The sequence below is a fragment of the Ailuropoda melanoleuca genome, chromosome 9 (assembly GCF_002007445.2).
Source record: "Ailuropoda melanoleuca isolate Jingjing chromosome 9, ASM200744v2, whole genome shotgun sequence".
Classification (NCBI taxonomy): Eukaryota; Metazoa; Chordata; class Mammalia; order Carnivora; family Ursidae; genus Ailuropoda; species Ailuropoda melanoleuca.
The window spans coordinates 24202403-24210481 of NC_048226.1; the positions used below are offsets into that span (position 1 = coordinate 24202403).

At 45.0% G+C, this 8079-nt stretch overlaps 1 pseudogene; it reads right to left on the reverse strand.

Moving 5' to 3' along the window:
• Nucleotides 1-6251: 6251 nt before the first annotated feature.
• On the reverse strand, nucleotides 6252-7347 carry LOC100465865 (annotated as a pseudogene).
• Between the last annotated feature and the right edge of the window lie 732 nt (nucleotides 7348-8079).

Genomic DNA, 8079 nt, shown 5'->3' on the forward strand with positions numbered 1-8079 from the left:
CCATGTGTGGGATATTTTACAGAGACAGTGATGGAAAAATTGAGCAAAGGGAAAAAGAACTGACACACGTCACACAACTGTGGCTTGAGTATCTTTCCCTCTGGGCGAGGCTAGTGAACAGACAGGGCAGGGCTGGGTCAAGGCCTGGACTGACTGATTATGGAACTGACCATGGACAATTGCCAGACCTCTCCAAGACAAAGCTTTCCTTACCTGTAAAGCCAGGGGAATGCCACCTGCTACCCCACCTTGGCATGCAGCCCCATCTCAGGTCCAAAGCAGACCCTGTGAGGTAGAAGGTAAATCAATCTTGCTCTGGGATATGGTGACCCAAGAACGCCCCAGCCCATGCTTTTTCTGTGGCCTTTGGCACCAACTACACCAGAGATCCAGAGTGCCCAAGTTAATTCTGGGGTTTCCGTTGTCCTTTGTGATCCATCTTCCCTGACTGCTGTGAGGCTCCCCTCTGGAATGGCCCTGAAATTGTGGTGGAATCTACAATTCTGATCACCAAGTCTGATGTGGTACAGGGAGTTTCCCCACACCATCAAGCGATTCTTTGACACTAGCTGGCTGTCTTATGATTAAACCCAGTTCTGACACTATCTACCTGGAGAGAGAATCCGATCTCACAAGTTAAAGGCTTAGGTCCATAACACTGCCTCTACCTGAGATGACAATTGCAGGTCCTGGTTATCACCTGTGCTTCTGACTGATCCACTATACTATAAATTAGAGGTTCCCATGACCCCCTCTTTGTGTTTGATTAATTTGCTGGAGTGGCTCACACAATTTAGAGAAATATTTTTACTTACTAGATTACTATTTATTATAAAAGGATATAACTCAGGAATGGACAGGTGGAAGAGATGCATAAAGCGAAGTATGGGCAAGGGGCACAGAGCTTCCATGGCCTCTCTGGGAGCCCCACTCTCCCAGCACCTCCACATGTTCACCAACCCTAAAGCTCCTAACACCATTCTTTTGGGATTTTATGGAGGCTTTATTACATATGCACAATTGATTAAATTATTGACCATTGGCTATTAATTTAATCTCCATCTCTCTCCCTTACCCTGAGGTTGGAAGGGTGGGGCTTAAAGTTCTAACCCCCTAATCACATGGTTGATTCCTCTGGTGACCAGCCCCCATCCTTAGGGAACCTAAGAACATTTCAAAACTTATTTTGTTAACATAACAAAATACACATTTATGGTGCTTAACCCTTGGAAATTCCAAGGGAGATTTGTTCTAGGAACGGGACAAGGACCAAACATTTATTGTTTATTATAAATCATAATATCACACTTACCTTCTGGGAACTTCCCCAAGTCACTCGAGACTCTTTGAGGCATGGACCATATACAGAAAGAGGGAAATTCACTCACTTCTCATTTGACAGAACCTATCTTCTGTGCTCTTATCCTCAGGATGTTTCTTTCTCTGAACCACGGAGCCACGAACACAGGCTAAGTGTAGGAATTAGTTGGAACCGGGACCGGGGACATCATATATATGGATAATGGTCTTGGATACCAAGATGAGGTGGTTACATTTTGTCTTGTGCCCACGGGGGATCTATAGATGACTTTTTAGGGGCAGCAACCTTGGCAATGCATAGCAAGAAGCCAGTTTGAGAGACTGCGCAAAAATTTTCTCCTGGACTGAAAATTCACTCCCCCCCTCCTCATGGGAAGAGAGAGATCAAAGGGATGCTGGGTCATGGTGCTTAAAAGTGGAAGAACAGTGATAAAACTATGAATAGGCAAGTTGATAGAGAAAAAAAAAACAGGTTTGGACACCAGGTAATAAGACAAGTAAGAACAATAGTATCGATAACACTAGTTAACATACCTAGGCATTTGGATTCTAGAAATCCTGGGAGGTTAAAAGTCTTGGCTCTGGCTGTCCTGTTGAGTTAGGTAGAGTTGGGAAGAAAAACCATGCTCACCATGTTCCTTCTCTGGCCGTTCTAATCAATTCACTCACTCTTCTGAATGCCTTACTGCCCTCCTGGAGTGCTGGCCAGGTCTTCCCAGACACTCTTTATGCTGGTGGCTTCAAAGACAGCAAGCCCTTCTTGCTCTGCCTGGCTGTCTCTGCCTGTGCCCTTTCTTACTCTTTCTAAATTTGAAGTCTCCTTACCCTCTGCTTATCCTAAACCCTTTCCCAGGGGAGGTTCTAGTCACTTTTAGCGTTTCAGAGACTATCTACATGTCAGTGGTGCTCAAATAAAAACCTTTAGCTTATTCACTTTCCTCCTGGTTCATACTGAAAATTTTCATGGTCAGTTAAACACCACATTCACACCTCAAATGGGACACGCTCCCTAAGGAACTTACTATCTTTGCCTACTAAACACACCTTTCCCTCAGTGTGACTGTCTTCTATTTTCACTTCCAGTTGGCCTCAAACATTACTCTGGGTGATGCTGGTACCCATCTATGCTCTCACCTGACCCAGAGCTCTCAGGATGGCTGCCATAGACCCTGACAAGTCTCTCTGCCCCAGTCTCAGGCAGATCTGACCTTGTCACCCCCTTACAGAAAACATTGGAATGGCTCTCTTTTGCCTAGAATAGAAATCCTCAACTAGGGGTGATTTCTTCCCCTCCTTTCCCCAAGGGGATTCTTAACAGTGGTGGAGACATGTTTGGGGGGACAATTGTTATAAGTATCTTGTGGGGAGAACCCAGAGATGCTGCTAAACACCCTATAATCATAAGATGGTCCCGACAACAATCCTCCAGCCCCGAGTAGCACGAGCACAGAGGATGGGCATCTCTGACCTAGAATTAAGCCCACATGGTGCCCAAGACCCTTGCCCTTTGTGGACTGGCCCACAACTTTGCTTTGGTTTTGCCTTTCATGTCAGCAACATAGATTTCCTTCTACTTCCCACAAGTGGGTGCCCACTGTGTCTTCGCTCATCCCTGTGCCCTGTAGTCTCTTCTGCTTTGTTGTCCTTTCATTTGCCTTTTGAGAGACGAAATGCCTCCTACAGCCTTTGAGACTCATTTCAGGCCATACTCTTGCATGAAATGTTCTCTGGTGTTCTAGTCACCTGGCACCCATGCTGGGTTCAGGGTCACCTCCCTTATATACTTGTCTTCCGACTAAACTGTGAGATGCTTTGTGGTGGGATGATGCCTTTTCAAACCTGGTTGTATCTTTTACACCAGGCATACAATGGGCATTCAAAATGTTGATTAGATTTGTTGATTTCAGTTCAATGATGACTGAGTGAATAAAGTAATGAATAGATGAAGTGAATGTGTTGTGGAAAATACAAATCAGACTGGTGAGAAACCAAGTGACACTCGGAGAAGTAGGAGAACTCGGGTTTATTTTACGCGGGTGGACCCAGAGGAGCTCGCACTCAAAATTCTGGGCCCCAGGTAGCGGGCTTATAGAGCTTTAATAGGGCAGTGCTGGTGGTCAGGTTCCAAGGGCTGTGCTGACTGCTGGTAGGTGGGTTTAAACTGGGAGGGGTTGCTTTAGGTGGGAACAGCGGTTAGGGCAGTGTAGGGAACTTGTGGCGGGAAGCCTATTTACAGAAGCAGAAAGAGCTGGTTATCTCTTGCTCAAGCAGGTCTTCTGGTTATCTCTCAGTATTACTAGTGACTATCCATCTTTTTGGGCCTGCTGGCCTGGGCCTGCTCTGGGTAATTTTCCTCTTCAAATGAAACCCCATATTGAAGCATTTATGTCCAAGACATTTTAAATTTTGTGGGACTGATGCCCCAACAGTGGATAACTTACATTAAATAAGTAAACAACAGCAATTTAAACTGGAAACAAGTACTTTATTATGAAAAATGTATGATGCTTGTCAAGCTGTAGGATATTTTGCTAAATATTATCAAATTTTATTAAATTGCCAAGTACGTGGAAAATGTCAAAAGGGAGAAAGTACATATGAAATGAAATATGACCAACTTGGAAATGTCAAATGTTATTACATTTTGTTATAAATCATTATAGCTCTTTGAGAAACTATAACACCTCAAGATACTTGAGTTCCAGGGTGCAGGCTCAGTTCTGCACAAAGCCCTTCATCCTTCTACTCTTCAGCTCTCATTTGCAGTGTAAAGTTTTCATAATGGTGTAGTTTTAGAATACAGGTGAGCTTTGGTGGGCTGAGTTCTGGAGCTGATGGCCAAGAAAGAATTCTTGAGATGTCTTTAGTGCAAAATAGTGGTTTTATTAAAGCACAGGGACAGGACCCGTGGGCAGAAAGAGCTGCTGCACTGGGGTTGTGAGGAGTGGCTGATTATATACCTGGGAGTTGGAAGAGGTAAGGAAAAGGGAGGTTTCAAAAGGATTTTCATACATTAAAAAAGACTCACAGGATACCAGAGGCTTTGCCATTGTCAAGTGAAAGCTGTTTTTCCCTCTAGCAAGGCATTAACGTGGAGACAGTTGGGAGCTTCCTGGAGGAATGTCACACACATCCCACCCAGGAGTGGGCGGGAGGGGTTTGTGGGGTGCCAGCTTGTGCTTTGTCCTCAGCTTGGCTTCTGCTCATTAGTAATATTGAGGGTTCTCACTCTTTTTTATTTTATTAAATCCAATAGTTCTTATTAAGGACATTGCTTTTTATACATAAGTCTGTGAAAGGGGCCTTCACGTGTTTACCATTGCTATAATGTGTAGAGAGAGACAGCAAGGATGTTCAATTTAACCAAGTGACACAGGAAGAACTAAGCACGTATAAGTGGCATACCACAGACAGAGAAAATTAAGTTATGTTACTTTATTGGGATCACCAAGGAGGGAATACATAATTCAAGCAACCAGAAAAAAATCCGTCCTACTCACAAATGGAGAAACCAGTGGTGTCTGTATATATGACTGGCTGGATTGAACACACAAATGAAAGTCAGACAAACTTCTAGTCAATTTTGAAACACTTGGTGGCAGGAGCTTTTTTCCATTTTATCTTTTGGAACAAAGTTGGCTTGCCTGGAGAGAGCAGAAGTGAGCAGGGGCTTCTGGATTCCATGTCTGTGTTGAACATGATTATGTGTTCCTTCCCAATGCCTGTTGCACAAAACACTTAGTAGTGTAAGCTGCTCAGTGAAAGATAAAAACGTGAGAGATGCTGAAATGTGAGAGATTCTGCATGCTCTATTTTTCTCTTGCAAATTCCCAACGTTTGTTAATATGGTAAAGACTGAAAATTCCCACAGCAAAGGGACCTACTAAGGTATTTACAAAGCAGTTTATTTAAATTAGAGTTTCAAAACCCCATCTGTCAAATTCTCCTCAAAATCTGTTAACTCTTTGTTACTACAAGTAAGGTTGTAAGTGTGGAAATGGAGGATATATATTTAGGAATTTTAATAGAAACTTGACACCCAACAACCCCATGTGTCATCAGGGGCTTATCTAGGTGAGTAGCTATGGGCCAGTTCAGGAGTTGGGGATGAGTTGCTTGCAGTGTGAGCTGCAGACTATAGGTACCACGTTACAGCGTGCAAACTCTAAGGGTGATTTTTCAACTACAGTGCATGCTTACACATCTGAGAAAATAGAAGCATTTTTTTTTTACAGTTACCGCGATTTATTTTTTTTTTAAACAGAAAACCCTTTAATTAACATGTTTTATATTTACAGTTTATTAGCTAGTCAACATCAATATGTAAAAATAAGTGGTAAATACGCGCCTCTACGGTATGGTTTTGCGTAAACTGCAATGATTCATTTGATTTGAAAAGTCATCGGTGGTTATTTCAACTGAACTACTCCTTTCTGTAAGGAGCGGCATTAGATCTGCAGTTGTGGAGCCATTGGAAAGCCCTCTGCAGACCTTGGTCCGGTGGATTTCCACGTGAATACATTCTCAAGCAGGAAATAAGGTGGCACGAATGACAGGACATTGGACCTAGCACACCCTAAGCCAGCCCTACAGGCAGGGTTCTGAGACTGCAACTCCGCGGGCGACTCCACCTTGACAGGCTAGTGGGGCTGTGGCTGCCGCCCCTCCCTGCTGCTGGGCGGTGGGAGGGAGGGACCGAGGGAGAGAGGACACCAGGGCCGAGGGAGCAGGAAAATAACTGACTCCTGTTTCCAGAGCGGCTGAAGCTCCTTGGGCGTGAAAGTCTCTCTGCAAGGGAAGGCTGGAAGTAGCTCACAGTTGTTTCGGAATCCTACCAGCGGAAACACTGTCTCCAAGCACAGATGTGCAGCATCTGACTCCTTTCTTCCTAGGAGTACCTGTTGTCACTCAGTGATTTTTAGTCGCCAGATTCAGGAACACAGGCAGGCGGGGGCGCAAGGGCTAGGGCGCGTGGGAGGGCTCTGCCTGCATGATGTATATACCTTCTGGGCTTGTGAGAAGTGAAACACGTCTTTGGTTCTCGACAAATGGCTTTGTCATCTTGACAAATGGCAAGAGAGTTGTAGCCGTAGCTGTAGCTGTTGGGCAGTCTCAGGGGCCGGTTGTTTACAATCATCTCGTCCCCCGAAATCTTGCAGAGCGGGTGGGAATTGGTGCCGTGGGCCATGGGCAGGGGCTGTGCTGCTAGTTCAGGGAGTGACTGCACACAGGCCAATCAGGGCTCTTGGGGCTGCCGTCCTCCTTGGAGCACTGTGATGTCTTTATGGCCGAGAGGCCCGCCTACAGGGTGAGGGTGAACACAGTTTTTCCCCAGCTGGTGCAGCCAGTAGTTGTGCCGGAGCTGCTGGCTCAGCATCTGCCAGCGGGCTGGGTCTAGCAGGTCCCTGGAGGGCCAGATGTGTGTGTCTGGTGGGAAGGCGAGCACGCCCATGACCTGATGCACCTTGGCCAGCTGGCTCCCTTAAGCCTGACCAAAGCGCTCTCTTGCACGTCTCATGGCATCCGAATGGCACATCTCCAGTTCTGCCCGATGAGTTCAGTGAACTCCTGAATACTTAGGCTGAACTCCAGGCAGCTCTTCATGCCACTCTGGCGTACCAGCTTCACTGCCGCGTTGTAGTAGCCTCGGCGCAACAGGTCCATGCGCTTCCTCTTACACAAGCTGGCTGCCGCGGGCTGGTCGCTGCTACTCCTTGAGTTGCTCGATCCTGCGCTTGCACAGCTCATCCTCCATCTGGATGGCCTCCACCACCTTCCTCTTGAGGATGCTCAGCCTCTCCTCTGCGTCATCTAGAAGGCTGACCATGGAGTTCTCGGCGGGGCAGCTGCTCAAGGTCTTCTTCAGCTCGGCCACCACCATGAGGATGTGACTCATCTCCAGGTCGATGTTTTTCTGAGCAGCCCAAAGGCATTTATTTAGTGTTTTGTAGGAAGTACCTTGAGGATCAGGTACTCCTGCATCTTCAGGGTCATGGAGAGCAGAGCAGCTGACTCCTATATTGCCATCTTAAATCCACTGAAACCTTAGCCACAATCATTGTAATTTAAAATCAAGCCAGTGTCAGTGAAACTAAGTGAAACTTGTATTATTTATTTTTAATCCTAATTTGCTGATAGTGGAACAAATTTTATTGGATTATTTTTTAACCAAGAAAAGACACAACCTAGTGCTGAGGTGAAGTGGAGAGGATGGACGTGGTCTGAGACAACGAAGACCAAATGAGTCTGTTCTCATATTACTTAGAAGTACTATGTCTTGCGTACTGAATCTGTGGTTTCTTTTTCAAAGTTTTTTTAAATCAAGGTGAACTTCATCTAACATAAAAGTAGCCATATTAAAGAGTACAAGTCACTTCATAATGTTGTACAACCTGAATTTGCTTTTATTGCTGTGGTTGAAGGTGAGAGAGCAAAACCTCCGGTGTATTAATTGCAGAGATACACTGGCTAGTGAAGCAAGGACACATTCAAAAATTTAAGTGGTTTCACAAAGGCAATGAAGAGTTGGGTTAAAACAACAAAAAAATTAGAGTAAAGTGTGGAATTCAAAGGCAATAGCATCAGATGCTTAATGTTATACCTCTAAATATTACACACTAGTACTTGGATGACTTCCAATAAAGCTGAACTTCAGGCAATATTCGTGAAAAATAACTTTGATATGGTTCCTTTGAAATGCTGAGGCAAAGTACCACCAATATGACAAATACAGCTAGTGACATGCTTCTCCATTTTTCC